The sequence below is a fragment of the Excalfactoria chinensis genome, chromosome 3, assembly GCF_039878825.1.
Source record: "Excalfactoria chinensis isolate bCotChi1 chromosome 3, bCotChi1.hap2, whole genome shotgun sequence".
NCBI classification, from domain to species: Eukaryota; Metazoa; Chordata; class Aves; order Galliformes; family Phasianidae; genus Excalfactoria; species Excalfactoria chinensis.
The window spans coordinates 83,898,094-83,917,995 of record NC_092827.1 but is presented as its reverse complement, the minus strand read 5'-3'; positions in this window follow the sequence as shown (position 1 = coordinate 83,917,995).

The window sequence follows — 19,902 nt, the reverse complement described above, 5'->3', positions numbered from 1 at the left end:
AATTACAGGAGCACATTGCTTTCAACACATCTAAGTACATATGTTTTTCACCAGTAAACCTCAGTGAGGTCCTGAATTCAGGAATGTTACTCTGATGATTAGCAGCTGTTTAATAGGCAAAGAAGGATCATTTAATTCCTACCTGACAACAGAGAAGGATAGTTCAGACAAGAAGCAATGGAACGACCCACACACAAACACAGACAAACATCCACTGCTAATATTGTGTTTGGAGCAAAAGCAAATGTCTGGAGGTGAATTACAAAATTAGAAAAAGCTGAGTTTAATAGGAGCTTAACTCAGCTGCCCACAGTGGAAAAAAAAAGTAGTTTGAGGTTTCATAGGGCTCAACCCCTCCCCTCCAAAAATCTCTCCATCAGGGTATCGAATAGCAGCCCACTTAACCAATGAAAAAAGGAATCAGAGGCATTACACTATTTCATTGTGGTGTGCGGACACAACAAACACTGAGGTATGCTGAAAACCAGTGTGTGATTACCACCCCCAGCTAGGTATCACATGCATATGTGGGCTTGTCATTACTCATTCTGAACTGTGTTGTTTGCCATGGCACAGTGAATTCCTGTCAGCCTAAGTGTTTGCTGTGAAGTCTTAAAAGGTTTCAGTATTGTAGCCTTGGTTTTGACCTGCACCTTAGCCGAGGTGTTTTGTGAATAAATGCACAATCTTCCAGGATCTAAGGGGGAATTTTGACACAAGGGGACACACTCTTCAGCAGAGTCGGTTGTGATAGGACAAGGGAAAACCATTTCAAACTAGAAGAGAGAATATTGAGACTGGATAGAAGGAAAAAGGTTTTTACAGGGTGGTAAGGTACTGGAACAAGTTGCCTAGACCCTGGTGGATGGCTTAGTTCTGGAGACATTCAAGGTCAGGCTGAATAGGTCTCTGAGCAACCTGATCACTGTAGGTGTCCCTGTCCATTGCAATGGAGTTGGACTGGATGGCCTTTAAGGATTCCTTCCTACTCAAATGGTTCTACAATGCCCTCAGCAAACCAAGGGCTAGCCTTAGAAATCAGGGGCTGTACGTGCTGTGTAGCTGACTAGTTCTTACATGTGGCTGTGGCAGTCCTCACAAGAGTAATATTTGGGAATACCATCAAGAACTGTGTTTGCCAAATGTTTAATTCAGTCAGATTAAGAAAAGCCACAAAAGATCTCCCCTTTGAGCTGGTTGAGCAGCTGAGAGGAATGAAAAACTGTTTACTGTTCTAAATGTTTTCTTTACCCTTACAGTTACTGCATTTTGCCAATTTATAATAATATTTTTTTCTGAATTGTTCTGAAGATTGTCCTCTGCAAGTCATACTTAATATATCTTGTAGCACCTGACAGTGCAGCAAGTGATTTCCTAAGTAAACAAGAGTCACACTTTCTGCTGTGAAGAGTTTTCAGTGTAAAAAAAGAATGACTATAGTTGATGAGCACCTCAATCTGAGTAGTGGAAAACAGTTTTATCAGCAGAATTGATAATTTGTTCTAAAGAATGTACCCTGAAATTTCCTCTGAGGCCACAGCTGGTTAGAATACACACATATATGTTTGTCCTCCTGCAGGCAGCCATCAATCCAGATCATAGAAGAACCCTGAATCCTGTATCCACCTTAAAAATCATATGGTGGGAAAAAAATGAAGATACTTCTGAAGGAAATTAAAAGAATAACATCTACTAAAGACCTTCTTAGTTGTGATTGTAAAAATGGCATGGAAGATTAAAACAGATAGTGAAATGTGTGCATGAAAATTGAAACTAAAAAAACATGAGTCGGAAGAAACCTCCAAAGGTCAGCAGTTAGCCTGTCCTCCTGCTCAAGGCAGTGCTTCAGAAGAGCTGTAAATTTGCATAGTAAAGTTTTGGTAGGTTTTAGGGAAGACAGAGTTTTTCCCAAATGTCCCATTTGAAAAATGATATTCCAACAGATTTAATTAATTTACCACTGAAAGCCTCCAAGAAAGAAGCTAAGAAAATCTAAAAGAGTGTTTCGCAGAGTGCAAAGAGCATTTAGGGAGGCTGAATAGCTCACAAGGATCTGCACCATATGCACACATTCACATAGTTGACTTGTGGCACATTACAGTGAGAAATATCTAAAAACTTTCATACTTAAGACATTGCATTTATCAGAATATGGTCTTCTGGGGAAATAGTTATCAAATGGACTTCTCCATTCTGAGCTGTATGAGTATTGTTCTGTACATATATGCATGCACACATGAAGATTTTCTGTAGCAAGAAACTGTGAAAGAACTGTAGTTCTGTGTTGACAATAGAAAAAGATTCATGAAAATAAAAATTTGAGTACATTGGAAATTTTGGTAGCCCTTATGACACTACCTGTTTTTGATGTCACATTAGACTTTTCCTACTGAGTCCCACTCTCTGCTCCATATTGCGTTGAAAGATAATACTGAATACATAAGACTGAAACTGGACGAAGAAAAGATCAAGCACTTGTGAGGTGCATGTTTTCATTACAGCTGTAATGTACTACAGAAGAGGCTAAGCTAGCATTAAATGAGTTTGCTCTAGTGCTGGACACAGCCAAACTGCAGATGAGCCTGTCAAGTAGTGGGGTAAGCCCTCTGCTCATCTCTAGGCCACCACAATTACATTCATCCCAGTATCTGAGCCAGCTCAGGAATTTCCACAACACACTGGATAGTGAACATGTCGTTGGGAGTGAAGTGAAGAATGTGTCAAGTTGAAAGAAAATGAGAACCCCATCAGTACAAATATCAAAAAGTTCTAACTTGACTACTCCATGTGTGGTTGTACTAGAGAGTTACTTAAATCTAACTCTTTGAAAAGGTCAATAAGTACTGTTGCAGTTGGTAGATTTCCATCCATGGCTACTGAGATTTATTAAGAAGCTTAATTTTTCCAAGAAAGAATTACCAAAGACGCTGCCAATTTTCTGTTTTCTACAAAAACACTGAGTCTAGATCATTAGAATAGCATTACATCTCTTCTGAAATTTCTGCTGTTCTGTAAAGGATCGAATTATATTTCCAGCCTGAGCAGCGTTTATGCTATGTATTAGCATAGAGGCTGAGAATTTTAAATGGAATCCAATCACACAGTCAGATTTGAGAAGAAATCTCTGGGGCTTCAGCAAGCGTACAAGCACAGTGAGTTCTTGCACTATGATAATGACAGTGGACAGGCTGTGTTCACAGAGTCACCACAAGAAAGACCAATATTGGAGCGTGGAGGGCTTTTGGATGCGTAAGGTGGAATGATACAAAGGTGGTAACAAAGTTGACAACAAATATTCAAAAGGTTATTTACATGGAAAACTCACCAGTATGGACGCCTTCACTGGGAAATGCTGAGGCAATCTCCACCAGGGAGCAATCTCCAAGAGATGCTGCCTTAGTGGTGGTCAGCCCTTAAATGAGGTCTAGAGGAGGTGGAGTCGAGCTCCATCCCTTCTGGGAGCACAGCTAAATTACTCTCACCTGTGCTCCCACAGCTGACCCGACACTTGCCTCAGCTGATTAATCAGAGGTTCAGGCTGTGATTACCAGTTTCCCATACAGGATGTATGTAAGCTTATCTTGTTGGGGTTTTTTTGTTTGTTTTTGTTTTGTTTTGTTTTGTTTTTTCATCCTGGATGCAGGAAGGATTATGTATACAATAGAGCCACAAGGAAAGTTTGCATAATTCAGGATTATAAAAATGTTGCATCTCACTGTATTTAGCTTAATGAAATTATTTGGTTATTCTACCAAGATTGTTTAAAGTCCATCTCTTTGGAAAGGGCAAGTAGACTAAGCTGGTGTACTTCTGGTAAGTTTTTTGCTGTATGTATAGGCATTGCTTTTTTAAAGCTACGCAATGTATTTAAAAGACACAATTTTCCACTTGCATATTCTGGAGTAATGAGTAACTAAGAACAAGTGAGATCCATGAGTAACACTGATGAAGTGAAACTCATTTCCACAACACAGGGTTGGAAAACACCAGTTTCTGAGAGACTTGCCCTTTATATTTCTGCAGCCTTTTCAAATCCCACCCTCAGAAGCACAGACAGCTCTGTGAATGAAGTTACTCTGAGCCCTGCACAAGTCCATCAAGACTATCCAGCATGGAGATACATTTGATACGGATCAGTTGCACACACACAGATGTGGATACAGTCACTGGCTGAAGAAAACCTCAGCTGCAGATTTTCCAGAGACTAAAGAAACACACTGAGTAAAGTGAAACTGTATGCTTGTCTGGTTTTTAAACATTTTGCTCGGGGCTCTGCTGTTAGCCCACATCATGCACAAAATGCTGGAACGGGCAAATCTCTGGTCTGACCCACTACAGCTGCTCTTAGATTCAAAAGGAAGAGAAAGTCTTTTAGCCAGTAGGATTTACAGCAATCGTGAGAAAATACGCAATTGCCTTTCATTCTGGTTTCATTCACCATTGCAGTCCTTCACTTTTCTGCCTGTGTGAAGCTTAATTAATTCTCTGTACAGAGGACGAATGAATGCAACACCAAAACTACTGACCTCTAGCTGCTCATTCTGCTGGACACATACTCGCTATTTAGCCTCCTAAAATCTAAAGTTTTAAACAAGAAAAGTCACCATCTGCTTCAGCATACAGCCCTGGAATTAAAGTCACAACTTTGTACTCGTGCCATTTTGTATTTTAATTCTGTGTTGTTCATTTGGTTTAACTTTTCAGAGTTAAGCAATGGGATGCAAAAGACTATCCTGACCTGGGCAACAGAGAACAAAAAAGTGCAGTAAGCTCCACATGCAAAGTTGTTAGTGAAGAGCTGAAGGAAGAGCCATGGCAGACTGGGTGAAGCCACATCTCCCATCTAGATGATGGTAAATGAGAACCCCAGAGCACTATGCCACAGGAATATATAAAGCTTGTGCTTTAGCATGAGGTTTCATGATGTCAGAACATCCACAAACAGCAATAGAGGAGCAGGGCCCTGCATACACAGACTGTGTCTCCTAGGTCTCTGTTCTTCTCAAGGAACCCTTCTCTCTCTCCGCTACAAAAGCATACATATATTCCCCTCCATTTATCTTTTATGAGATTTGTCAGGCAATGTCCTATATTGACTTCCAATCTTTCATCTGAAATGGAGAAGGCAAGCATCACTCAACCAGCTAACAATAGGGGAGAAAAGCTTTGATATGCTAACTTAGTAAAACCCAACCTCCTAGTTGCAAATCCACTGTAATCCCATGTTATCAGAAGGAATCCCCAGTTGTTTGAGAATCAGGAAGCTTTCTGCTATGCTATTATTCTCTCTAACATCCACACTTCCCCTGCTGCTTTGCTTTTCTTGTGAAGCACAGCAGCATGTGGAAAGCCCAGAAACTGAACTGCTGATAACATCACGCCTTTAACAAACTTGCAGACTGATGGATTCCTACCAGAAACTGTGTTCACTGAGCAAGCTGTAAATTTAGAAAGGTAGGCATGTAGCTCGACTGAAGGAAATGTAATTCAAGAACTGATTATATACTTAGATAAATACCTGACAGGACCAGCTGTAGTAAAGAATAAGCTCTCTCCATCTCTCCTAGTGGAGTGTGGATCTCCCTAAAAAGAAAAAAAAAGTGGTTTTATTATTCCAATCTTTTACCAGAATTTGCTATCGTAGCGTATCATCAGGATATGCATGAAGAAACAGGAAAAACAGCATACACATAAGTATGACGATGTCAGTTCAACATAATTGGGAAAAAAATACTTCTAGGATTTCAAACAGGTCCATTAAGTTACAGTATCACCCATCAGATATTTGAAGAAAACCCTGCTCAAGTGAAACTACCGTTGCTGTAGATCACAAACCCTAAATGCATGTGTGGTGATGGAAACTGTAATCCCCTTGGGAAAAACAAATGCTTCAGCTAACACTGCTATAAATGTTTTTAGACGTTACCTTTTCTTTGCTTCCTCTCCTGTTTAACTCCTTGCCTTCAAAGCAGATGCCCCAGCATGGCATGGGCCCTTTGGGCAGCCTCCTGCTGCCATGGGAACCCCTCTGGGTGCTGCTGCCAAATGCAGTCCTTCAATGACAGAAGCAGCAAGGCAAGAGGAAACAGTGCCCAAGAGCATGCCAGCTTCCCTCCCTGTCAGCAACCATCCTGGTCACCGTAGAGTGCAGCATGACATGCCCCTGCTGCCTCAGCCACAGCCTGCAAGTGACAGCTGTGCAGGACACCAGTCACAGCATCCCTTCTGTAAACTGCTCTCCACTGAGCTGCAGTGACCAAAACACCATCTCAAAGCCTCATCTCATGTCTCCGCGGATGACAATGCTGAAGGGTGCCAGGCCCCACTGTCCCCCCAGAGCAGGCATTGTGGAACCACATAGACTGCTTCGCTGGCCCTCATCACCACCCACTGGTCTCTGTCTAGCAGCAATCTGGATTTCTCTGTGAGATGTTTGGGAGCATGTTTGCACTTAGGGAAATTCCCATTTTGCTGAGCGGCCCCACAGTTTTATCTGTGCTCCTTCTGAGAGGAATTAATACAAAATCCCCAAGCCCACTGCATTTCCCATTGCCTGTAGAGAGAATCCCCAAACGAGCTGATTTGAAGCACTTGTCTACTGCTTGTTTAGCTGCTGGTGACAGAGGGAAGTCTCCAGGGAAAACGGCATTTTGAGAGAAATCCAGTTTTACTTTAGCCAGTTGTGACAAAATGACTGAATAAATTTTAGCCCACTGAGAGCTTTGGATCTCCCTCCTACATATTTTAATAATAATAATAATAATAAAAGAAAAAAAAAAAAAAAAGAGCCTATTAAAAGACACTCCTAAGAAAATAGCTTTAAAGTACAGTCACATAACAATCCATAAAGACCATATAAAAAAATTCCAGACATCCTTCAGTTGTGGTGGTGGCTCAATTTCTGGAAAAGGGTGGCAGGGTTGTTTTTTTTTTTGAGTCTCCAGTTACAAGCCCCAAATCCACATTTCCACACTCAGGATATAACAAAGGCCCCTGAAATTGAAACAAAGGGACAAGAGTGACTTTCTTTTTAAGGATCTGCTAGTTGACAGGGAACTACTATGGGAAACAGATGAGAAACACAGACTCCAGCTGAGCTGTGTGAAACAGCCAGTCCCTGTTTGTTAGCAGGCAAAATGGCAGGCACGTAGACCTCTTTATTGCTGCTTTTTCTTATGCTCTGCTTTATGTTCCCATTATGAATTGCGAGGCATTATTATTGAGGGGAAACCATCCTGTCCATGCCTCCCAAAGTCTGCACACCCCCAGAGGCAGGGCAGAGTTACTGCCCTGCCAAAATGCATGGGAGGGACAGAACACAGAGCTCGACTCCTGCTGTGCACAGGAGGGCACACTCATGCACCGAGGAGAGCGCTTGCAATGGCATGAAAAGCAAACCGGTCCATGGGGAACTTAAGAGTCGGGACAACCAGCTGGTTACCACGATATGGGTGGGACCAGCTCCCACAGAGTTCCTGAGAAGTTTTTTTTTTAAACAGGAAAGCAAAGTTATTATCTATTTTTTGCCAAACAGCTTAACTGAAAAAGGAAGAAACATCAGTCTTACAGATTGTTCATCCAAATATGTTATTCCCTGAAAAGCACGTATTATCTGCATGCTTTAAAATGAGTCACCAGAGTCCTGCTATGTCTGGGGAGTGAACAAACTGAAGAGCCAAATGCGACTCACAGCAGTAAGAAGCAGGATTACTAAAGGGTTGATTTAGTACTGGCACAGGTTACCCAGGGAGTCTGATCATTGCCACCCTTGTAGATTTTTAGGAATGAATTAGATAAACAGCTGCCAAAAATGGTGCAAATTAGAAGGGAAGGAGTGTGTTTTGCAATATCATGTGGTTCTACATAGGTCTGAAGAGATTCTTCAAGAAGACACTGCATTTCATTATCAGTCACAAAAAAAGAAAAAACCCACCACTTTCTATATGTTTTCTATCAGTTAGAGCACACGGCAATAACTTCGAGTAATTATTTCCATGTTACTCAGAAACTGTTTACATTGGACAAATTTGCATCACGAATTTGCCTATATTGATAGTAAGAAATATGCCACTACCAGCCTATGTAATAACTCACTCTGATGGAGACACATAACATACATTAGCAGACCTGGTAGAAACATTTACCTTCTATACAGAAAATGGTACTTGGTTTTGTTAATTGGTTAATGATGCAGAAAACCCATCCTTGATCACTGACCTATTTATATAGTATCTGGACTGTTACAATGTTAAGACTGTTGATGAAATATTTGCAGGATAACTTGACCCCACAGATGTTGTTAATGTTCAAGTGTTGTAAATATAAACTAACTGACATTTAAGCAACAGAATAAATTGTCCCTGGTGCATGTGGGATGCATGACCATATATGATTTACAAAACAACTAAGCAGCTGGAATTATAAATGGTTGGCTTCAGGAACTGCTCTGTGGAACTTAATCCCAAATGATTTTTTTTCTTTTCATTTCTTGTTCACCTGCTTCTGCCAGGACAAGGAAACCAAATGGAAAAGGAAAATAAAAAGTGATGAACCACCACCAAGATGTTATTTTGCATAACGATTTTAGAAACAGAAGATCATCGGTGTTGTACTCTGGCTTCAGCAGAAATAAAACAGTGGGCTTTTTCTTTATAACTTAAATGCCCACTATCTAACTAATTAAAGCCCACTATCCGGGTTTTATCTAGTCTCAGTCTAATTCGATAGTCCACATGCTGGGTCCACAGCCTCTAGTGGAGACCATCACTGCAATTTTCATAAAGAAGTTTTAAAAACTAGTGATATTCTGTTGTGGCTTAGAATTGGGTGGCAGATATGCCTGAAAAGCACAATTAAGAAGCCCTCATACAGACTTGAGTTGCTCTGTTGACTTTCTTAGTGTGGACATACCATGATCTGCTCCAAAATTTCTACCATGTTCACTTGATAAATTTGCACTTATAATATGGGAAAAGTCCATGCAGTATGATATAGTGGTAACAATAGGTAAATAATGAAATATAACAGGAATTCTACTGGAAGAACTGCAAACCAGATGGGAAGGAACACAGACATCCAAGAATACAGTCGTTGCATAGTGGCAGAAAACAATAAACTTAATTCGTATCTTCCTTTGTCTCTGTGAGTCTTTGTGCCTACTGGCCTTTGAGAATTCCTCATCCTATGCCTTTGAATCTGTTCACACTACATAGCACATGATTTTTAAGCAGAGCTATACGATCTCTTTTATGGAATGCTGTTAAGTTCCCCGTCAAAGGAGGATCAGCAAGTCAGAGGTGCGAAGGACCACACTCCCAGTGAATAAAGAAAAAAGTCAAAATTCTTCAACTATCGTATGGATCCTACCCTAGAAAATATCCTCTCATCACTAAGGAGATGCTAGGAGATGATCCAGCTGAACCAAGAATGGTACGGTGAGTAAAAGAGCTAAAAAAGCGGGTGTGTTTGCCAGCCATTGAACTAAAGATAGAAGGCTCTGTTTATGCATTGACAGAGAATATCTAAATACATGAAAAGGAGGCATTTTCCACTGTCTACAAAAGGAGAAATTCTGGAAGAGGGATCGATGCCAAGTATTTTTCTAAACTTGATGTGTTAGAAGGACTCTGGCAACTGTCTTTAGAAAAACAGCTCATGTTTGCACATATTCACCAACCTTTTTGGGAGACAGTTCCTTCAGACCGCCATTTGGGCTGTGCTTGGCACCTGAAACATTTTGCTGGAAAATACAACATGTTTTTGTTACTGTAGAAGCTAGTAAGGTTTACAAAGATTATGTTTTGGTCTGGGGAAAAAAACACAGAAGTGCATGACTGGGGACTTCAAATAGGAAGAGCAGAAGTTTCTGGCAAAAGCTAAACAAGCAAAAGTAAAAACTCTAATAGAAATAACATACTTGGAAGAAAACACAGTGAGGAATACAAGAAGGTCTCAGTACAGCTGAGGGCACTGTAAACTCACTTGGCTCAACAGACAAGGAAATAGAATGAAGATTTAATAGAATTATGAGATACGAAACAGTATTTGTATCTAATTTGGATAAAATAATTCACTGAGATTTCAGTTAGCTAAACAAGGCAGGCCCGCTGCCTATCACACAGACAGCGATATTTGAAAAGGTTGAAGTGTTTGCCTATGAGTGGATGAACGTATGACGAGTAAGTTGCCACTTTGCACAAGGAAAGATGTTTTTAAAAATGAGAAGCTGTAGAGCACTACAAACAACAACCCACTTTGACTGTTAAGCAATGACCTCAGATATTTCATCCAATAACAAGATGGCTCAAAGTTGATCACACAATGATCTCCTTAGTTCTTGCAGCATGTCCAGTTAACACATACTCCCTTGAGCCATGACCCTATGTCAACAGTGCCACCAGATGAGTTTTTAGGGTTTACTTGTTGCTGTGATCTTTATGGTGAACTACTTAGATTTAAGGATTCTATTATCTTATGATGCATGCTATGATCTATGATGCCTTGCTATGAAATCTGCTTGGATCTGGACAATAAGAAGGCTCAGGACTATTGCAGCGCAAAGAACAGGAGATGCAGGAAAAGTCAGTAGAAGGGAAAGTTCACCTCTTTTAAGGTCATTCTAAAGAACAATTCTTGCAAAACTCGGTTTAACCAAGTTGTAAATTTTTATACATAATGTGTCATTTGTCTTCACTGATCTTCTCAATTTCAGTTTCACTTAAAAACACATGCCAGATCAGTTTGAAGTCTCAGTTGCACAATCCCAGCGATCTGCCTGGCAGACTGCTCCTAAGAAAGCCAAGAGCCCCAGTATCGCCTGTATGGCGCCTGCATGTTTCTCACACGCTGCCCAAGGAGAGTGCAACAGGCAACGCCAAAGCAAATAGCCTGACATTCTTTGTATACATCAGCAACATGTCTTTCATTAAAATCTGCTGTGACCACAGTTGTGACATTTTTTTTAATGCAATTGTAACACAGCTGATCTCTTGAATTACAGACCAGTGAGAAGGGATCCCTGCACAAGCAAAACGAAGGGAACTGTGCAAACAACTTGTAGAGTAATACACTGGTGATTATTCTAGCAAACTAAGTAACAATAAAACTGGAACCAGACATCTGATACCTATGGTTTCTAAAATAAATTCCTTTCCTCTCAAGGAGGAAAAAACGCCTAAATGGGGAGGCCAAATCTTTCATACTCATGCATTAACTTCAGGAACCTAATTTACGTACACAAATACACACAACCTGGCCCCCCATTCCCAAGATTAGATTGGAAAGTTACACCTCTAAGACATTTACATGTCCCACAAACAAAACATGCTTACCACACAAACAAGGCCATATATAGGAGAAAAGCTATGAAACAGGATAGAACCAAGTGCAGGAAGGATCATGATCCAGCAGCAGAAGGATGCAGCTGTCAACTTAAGACTGAGCTTCCAGTTGTATTTATGCATCTGTAAGGACCAGGAGTCTTTTGAATAGAGGATTTTCCTACATTGTGGTCAGAATCAGGTCATCACAGACACTGCATTAACATCAGTTTCTTAATGAGGGAATTGTATGGTTTAAACCAAACAAACTCTTGGGGTTTTGCTCAATCCCAACCCTTTGGTCACACAAAGTCTTGAATTTCCTTGCTAGCTTGCTTAACCACTGCCATTTTGAAGTCCACACGAGCAGTTTGTACACCATGTACACAAGCACATTCTCAGCATCCAACTGACATTAAAGACTTTGTTCACAGTGCATGCCTGGTACCAAAACCTTGCCACCAAAAGCAGGATTTCTACCTCCAGCTCATAGCTGTGAACAAGACTAGGCTAGTGGGATTCTCTTCGAGTTTTCCTTGCAATGCTGAGGTCAGCCCACAAGACCTATATCAATACCCGCTCCAACAAGTGTACCCAGGAGACTAGCAAGCACCACTGTTCAGTGGGAAGCCACTTATTAACCTGCTACACAGCAAATACAGAATGCTGCCCCAGTCTCCAAAACAACACACTGCTGATACTAAAGCACCACATCTCCTATTTCCTTACACTCATAGATCCCTCCTGTGTGTTTTGCTTTTTTCTTTTCTCAAGCACGGCCTTTGTATTGCCATACACAATTCCATTACCTGTTCACAGGTATACACAGGTATACACATTACCTGTTCACAGATACTTCCTCTGCCCTACAATCTCTTAATAGTTATTATTATTTTGCCTATAGAAGGATCTTTAGACATCAACAGATACCACATGCTTTGCCCTTGAGTAATTCTTTCAGGCAATTTGAAAATCTTAGGCAAACTTCTTTATGTTAGTAGATGTTACAGTGATGCTCTCTCCATGACAGATACATTCTCAGTGTCATGTCTTTCATCTTAGCAGGTTATCCAATTCTATTTTAAGAAATTAATTTAGAAAAAAAAAAAAAAAAAAAGCTCGTTTAGCTCAATCCTGAAGCCTTCTGCTCCAAGTCGTGGTGAAACATACCAACACAGACAGCGAATGGATAGTTAACTTATTCCACAATATCTTCTTTTACAACGTAAGTGCAAAAACTTCACACTATTCACGTCAGCATTTCCCATAGGGCCAAAACATAATCCTGAAAATTCTGTGAATTGCTAAGGATATTATAAGCTCAGGATAAGATTACAGAGAAACAATGCAGCCATTTTGAGCTGAGCTTTCCCACAGTGAAAGGTTCAGTGGGGCCCAGCTGGTTGTTTTGACTTCAGACACTGACTCAGGGATTGGAAAGTTGGACACCAAGGGTGGAGCAGAGAAACAATTTGGCAGGCGAAAGGAAAAAGTTAACCTTTTTCAGTCCGCTTGGTGTGCTCTGCACCTACCAGCCACAGCAAGGTCTAAAAGCAGATTAGCTTCTGTATGTACGGGGCTTAGTGGCATACAAGTGGTTATGATACCTTCTTTTGCTCCTCCTTCATTTATGCTCTGCTTTAAGCTGGAGGCCTGGAAGCAGCTTTTGTAGAATGTGTATATTAGAGGGGCTTAAGTTATAACTACAGAATAAAATTGCAGGGAACCATCTAAATTTTTTTTAAAATATCTTTTTTTTTTTTCTCCTTTTTTTTCTGTGCATTTGAAGTTTATTCTGAATGTTTCATGTTTTAGAATAACAGCGAACATCCTTTCTGCTGGTATCTTGACAGTAGAACAGCTATTTTGGTTGATGTGGCATTGTTTTTTTCCCCCCTACACAGTATAGTGTTTGCTTACTGCTGCTCCTTTCTCAGCCAATGCATGTTCAATTACACACAGAACACTGCTTCCATCTCACCCCAGAGCACGAGATGTGGGTTCAGGAGAAGCATCCACATGCAAGGGCTACCACAGAGGGCTGCAAGGGCAGGTCAGAGAGCAGCAGGAGCCCAGGCAGCTGCCCCAGCATGAGCTCTTGCCGTGCCCTCCTGCTGGCGAGGCAGCAGCTGGGCTTTCCAGCTGCGCACAGGGCTGCTGTTATGGCCCCGGCGCACAGCGGCGGGCAGGAGGCCAGCAGACACCTACTCGCTGATTTATAGGCATCGCTTTGTTGTGCATTCCTGCTGCCTGCAGGATCCTGCTGACTTTACACATGCTTAGCTCCCAGTAAGATCAGTGGCAACTTCGCCTTCATTGAGATCGTAATCCCAGAGCCTCCAAGAGGGAATATCAACAGACAGTGCCAAACCACTTGGTATTCCGTGTTTAGAAGGCTGTGCAGGCAGCAGCCGGGAGTAATTCAGGGTGTATTTGCTGCTGCAGTGCGGTGCTGGCAGGAGTGCCTAACCTCCTGGTGCATCAGCTTGCCCAGCTGGGAACACAGGCTGCAATGGGTGTGAATTCCCGTCTGGAAAGCGCGCTGAGATGCTTCAGAGAGGAGAACAATTGTTTCTACAGAGTTATTGTTCTCTGAAGAGAATTATTGCTTTTACAACTGAGAACAATCTGCTTGAAACAGTTTTCTGTCTTAGCCTCTCCTTTTTTTTTTTCCACTAAAGTATTTTTTTTTTTTTACACTGAGGAAATACGCCTCAAAGGCATTATTAGTAACATGTTTTCTTTCCTCTTTCTGAAATCCCACTTTTCAATGCTCTTTCACTCTCCAGTCCCAGGTTAGTGAGTACTGACAAATACTATCAACACATCTCGACAAAGAATAAAGTTCTGTCTGGAGACATTTCGCTCCCTCAAAAATGTTGAGCTAAGAGAGCTAAAGAAGAAGCGGGGGTGGGGGAAGAAAGAGAGAAATGAGAAACATTTCCAAACATAACATAAAAGGTCTTGCCTTAAGACCATGGATTTCCTTTTTGGTACTTTCAAAGAATGCGTCTTTAGTTCTCTTTGGCTGTGTGACCAACAGTTGTGGGGTGTGTCTGTGGTTTTCTTCTCTTCACAGTAACGCTATTGTTCAGAAACTGCAGCCAATTTATGGAAAGAGGTGGAATGTTTATGTAACTTACTTTGCTTTAGACAAGAAATAATAATAAAAAAAAAAGGCTGGTGGAGGAAGGCCAGTCAAAACAGGATTTTTCTTCCTTTCTGGACACAGATGTTGGGGAAAAAAAGCCAGCTCTGTCTTCGCGTTAAGCGAAACAGCATTTCCATTTTTAGACACTTTTTTTTTTTTTTTTAATTAAGTAGGTCAGAAAAACAAAACCAGCCATTAGATTAGTGCTATAATTTACTTGCTTCAAAATGTGCCATGTTTGAGAGCTGCTCTGTTGACACACTTACAACACTATAAACTGAAAAATAGATATATTAGGGTCAGATGATAGCACTTTTGCCTAGACTGCTGTGTCCCGAACATATAGTTGGCAAGTACTGCTAGACTGCAGATGGTGAGTGTCTCTTTGTCACTAGAATGGTGTTCCCTGCCATTTCCAAATTAGCTTAGCTACAAATATGATTTGCTATTGCAAACTGAAGCAAGGTAGCCAAAAGAATGAGTTGTCTTATTTCTGTGTCCCCACTGTCCATGCTGGAAAAGCAGAGAAATTAGGAGAAATTAGACTTCCACCTTACCTTCTCAGTACCCTAACACTTTGCTTGACCTCTTCTCTAACCAGAATTCTGATTCAAAATCTTTAGGTCAAATTCAGCTTTCCTAATTGGAAGAAAAAAAAAAATAAATCAATTTACTTCAAAGATTCGGTAAGAATAGGGATCTTTAAATCTTAGGGCATCCTCGGGTGGCTTCTCAGAGTTTACAACAATGCAGGTTGAGCCTAATCTGAGCTAGGCAGGTGCAACTCACCTGAGGCCAGCATGTTCCATCAAAAGTGTCTCAAAATGTGGTTTTTAATGTAAGAAACAATTTCCAGCCACCACTCAATGCCATCACAACACATATCCTGCTCATGCTGCAGTGCCACCAGCATGAGACCAAGTAGGCATCCAGCCAGGCTGTACAGACACCAGCACTGGCAAGACTGAAAGAGTGTCTAAATGCAAAATGTGCTCTTTGTCTGTCTCAGACTTACACACGGAAGTCTCACAAAAACAACACGGAAAATATTACAAGTAGAAAACAGAATGAAACTTGGTGGATCAAAACCCCAAATGAATGCAGTGTTCTCTTAAGCCACAACAAAATACAGAGCTCAAGGGAGACTGAGGAAACTGCCCCTGCCAAAACGTTTCAGCTTCAACAGGGAGAACAACTTCTGGAGGAGGATTCTGCTTCTATAATTATCTGATCCGTTGCCTCACTAAGACCACCACTTTATTGCATTGGACCAATAAAGGCTTTTCAGGTGCCAGTAACGTTCAAGAGATTCCATCTTAGCCCAGCACTCAGGTGCCAGAGCACTCTCAACCTACTACCAAACCCCTAAGCTTTTCAAGTTCTCTGAAAGGCAGGGCTGCACCAATATCAGTGAGGAAACTGTTCCAGCAACATTATTCAACTTGAAACCCCTACTCGAGTGTGCAGAGTTTATTTGACCCAATGGGCCAGATTGAGCTGTGATTGCCTTACCTCCTCGCCAACTGCAACAGAATTGCACAAGCATGAGCGGAGTCTGGTCCAACAACAAGTAATCTGCCATATGGAAGCTACTGAGCAGACATCTGCAGGACATTGAAAGTGCTTTTCTATATACAGCACAGAGTGCTACAGTTGTGCATTCCACAGAGACCCAGTCTGCAAAGGGATAGAAATGAAACATTACTTAGGGTTTTGGTTTCTTGGCCTTGAAAACTGAAATCTGAAAAGAATTATAGCCCAGTGCCATACCAAATCAGTTATGCAGTCATTCCTGGATTTTCCCATGGAATTTTTACATAAGAATTAGGCTGTATTTGATGCAGACTAACACACACAAAGAACTATGCTGGTCAAAGGCAAGTCAGCTTATAGATGAGTTTCAGAAGTTTTTGAAAATGCACATAAAGATCAATTATACTGAAACACACTGCTAAAGTTTACTAGAAATTTGATGACAGCTGACTCATTAAAAGCCATAATGCTTTACATCTTGTCCCTGTGAAGGTTTTCAGTACTCTCCCATTCAGACAGTTCTTACCTTCTCTACCGGTACAGATTTCCCTCCCCACCTTGTACACTCTGTCCCACAAACTGGGAAACTGGAAATACCCTTTTCGTCTCCATTTGGACACCTTTGGCTTGAGGCATTGCTGGGGGATGGAGCAAGCTCTGCTCTTTCTCAAGAAATGGGCAACCTTTGATGGGAGGTTGGCTGCTGTCCAGGAACACACAACGAAGAGGCTCCCTGCAGCTTTCTCAGCTCTTTGTGTACCCATGCAGCAGCTGGGCACAATCTGCCCTCACAATGGTTTGTCTGTAATACACAACCAAATCCAGTCCTAGCATGGAAGAGGAGCACCATCCAACCGGAGGTCAAGTTTTGAATTATAATGGTGTCCCTCCAGACTCCAGATATCTGAATCAGCTGCTTCCCACTCCACTCAGAGCACTGTAGCTAATGTTCCTTTATCCCACTGAAAGTCCAATTGCCTTGAAAGGAGGCAGTTCTTTCAGAAAAGTGAAACTTTTGCTCATGAAAAAGAATGAAGATGACAGCATATTAATCAGGAAGAAAAGTCAGGCGATCAGTCTTTACTGCTTTGCCTTCATTGCAGGGGACCTGATGCAAACTTTTAGTGAGCATGACCGTGCAACAGAAGGTCTCTGATTATTTCTTGTACCCTGTTAAAGCATTTAATTCAGTTCTCTAGTCCAGTCACAAGTACCAAAACCACTGTGAGCTCAGAGTTAGTGATTAGTGTTATCACTGACCTTCAGAGGAATCCTGGAGGGAGCTTCATCCAATTCTGAGATGTGGACACAAAGGCTTACAGCACAGAATGACCACAATGGCCTGATTGAAAAAAGAAAGATTCTTTCCTTGAGTTTGGACTCATTTTGAGCCTTTTACGGTTAACTTGAAGCTTTTCTTTCATTGAGCCTAGTGTTGTCATAATTTTCACTGCATTAATCTCTTGAGTTCAAATCCCCCTTTTTAACATGACACTTTGGATGTGAGATGACAAGTGTTAATATTCATTATTCTACTGAGCTATAAATATCCTGAGGTATAGCAACTTACTGGAAAGGACACAACTGAAATTATTTCCTCAGCCCTGCGCTTACATTCAGATCTTAACTACAGATAAAATCTTTCACATACTGAAATGTGCTCGTTGCACTTTTTGTGCACTAGAGTTCACTTGGGCACTTTTATTTTAGTGAATACTTGTAAAGTTAAAATAGTCAGACACAGTAGATGACTTGCACATGCATATTTGCGTTCGGTCTACACACCATTCTCCTGTTGCAATACATGAAGAAAAGCAATCATTTCAGAAGCTACTGGAGTTTCCCTACTGAATTTTTCTTACAGATTATTCTTCTAACAAGATCTTACTTGCAATGTGTTTTCCCATCGGAGGTGTGCCAGATTTTTGGGGCAATGCTGAACAAAGGTCTCACCACCTTTATAACACTAAACAGCATTTAGTCTCTTTCATAAACTTGATAGCCTGTAAATCTGAGGTGTTCCACACCCTCTGCATTCCTATGTCACATACTAACAGCCTCTTCTTTAATTACAAGGTGTGGCATATCTGGACAAGAGACAGCTAATCCTCCAGACGTGTGTGTGTGTGTGTGTGTGTGTGTGTGTTACATTTCTCCAGTATGCAGAGCTTTGGCTCTGATTATCAAAGGTTAAAGCTCACCAACAAAATCTCTAGCTTTTGGCCAGGTTTTGTACCGTTTAATATTCTGGTTCACTAACAATTAAGTGGAAGTGCTCTGAGCACACCAGATTTGAGATCTAAAGGTTGGGAGGTATGGGGATCTAGGAGATTGGTTCATGCTGATAACTGTTAACAAAACTTCAGCTGTCTGCAAACCTAAAGCTTCAACAGAAGCCCAGGTTCCATGGGCATCACAGGACTAGCCCTGCACAGCAGCAGAGCTAAACATGACTGTGACTGTCGCCGGTGGCTGAAGCACACCACATCCATCACCACCGCCCAGTGCAGGGGAGGACAGACACTCCCCTGGACCCATGCCTGCCATGCTTGCCAGGCCATTTCCTCACCCCTGTCCAAGTCTGTCACCCTCCGTGCTTCCCACATCCCACAGCTTCAGGAAATCCAAAAAGCCTCAGCCCCACATGACTCCTCCCCTCCTTTCCCTTGAAATATTCCTCTTGTTCAAGGTCTTCACTCATAAGAAACGCCCTTTCAGCACCACCCATCCATGGGCCACCACTTTGTGGATAACACTTGGCCGCAGGGACCACTGGGGGCTATGGGTGGTGGGCAGCAGCTTCTGGAGGAAGCCACCATGGGAAAAGCTCTCCACCACAGACCTGCCCTTACACAGAGGACTCCCCTCTGTAACTCAGTGATTGTTCACTTTCCAGAGAAAGAAAATCCGGATAATTCTGGACTCCACATAAATAGAAGGATTGCCTCTGCCTGTTTTCACATACTGCCTTGGGCAGACAGCTAGGATCTACAACTCGGCTCTTCCTTCTGGTTTTGTCCCTTAGAAAGGGCCTTCTGGCTGGAATTCACTGCACTGAGTGTCCATGGTGAGGTGGTAGCAGTGGGGCTGACTGCAGTGATCTCTAAGGAGAGGCCAGAGCAGCTCCATGCCAGAGTCAGCCACTTCCAGTGGCACCACAATAGGGCACAATATCAAGATGGCAGCAGCTTGGGGAATAAGTACTCAATAAATGGTAAAGCTCTATAAAGGCTGAGAAGAAAAGTGTGAGAAGCAGCTCTGCGAACCTCACACTGAGGAAAGAATGATGGTAGGAGGTACTCCAGGTACCAGAAGAGGGATTCCCCTGCAGCCCACGGAGAGAACCATGCTGGAGCAGTCTGTGATGATTGCAGCCCATGTGAAGGACCCAGGCAAGGTAACATTGGGAGGAAAAAGGAGTGGCAGGGACAAATTGCTACAGACTGATCATAACACCATTCTCACCCTCCTTCAGCTGCTGGGGAGAGGGCAGAGAGAGAGCTGGGAATGAAGTTAAGCCTAAGAGCTGAGCTGAAGAGAAAGGAAGGAAACATGCTGTTTTAATTCTTCTCTTTTTCCACTATCCAAATACATTTTGATAGGCGATACATTAAACTGATTTTTCTCAAGTCAAGATAGCTTTGCCAGTGCCAGTAACAGGCAAGCAATCTCTCTTTATCTTGACCCATGAGGTTTTTTTTCATCCTACATTTCCCCCTGATTCATCACAGTCACATGCTGGAGCAGCCACAGAAAAGAAGGAGCAACAAGAAGAGTTATCCTGGCACTGTGGTTCAAGCCTGGAGCTCATGATGCTTCCTTATGAACTGAGCCATTATCTGAGGACTGCTCTGTACACAGAGTCCTGTTTCTACACAAGCTCATCATGAGGTTGAATTT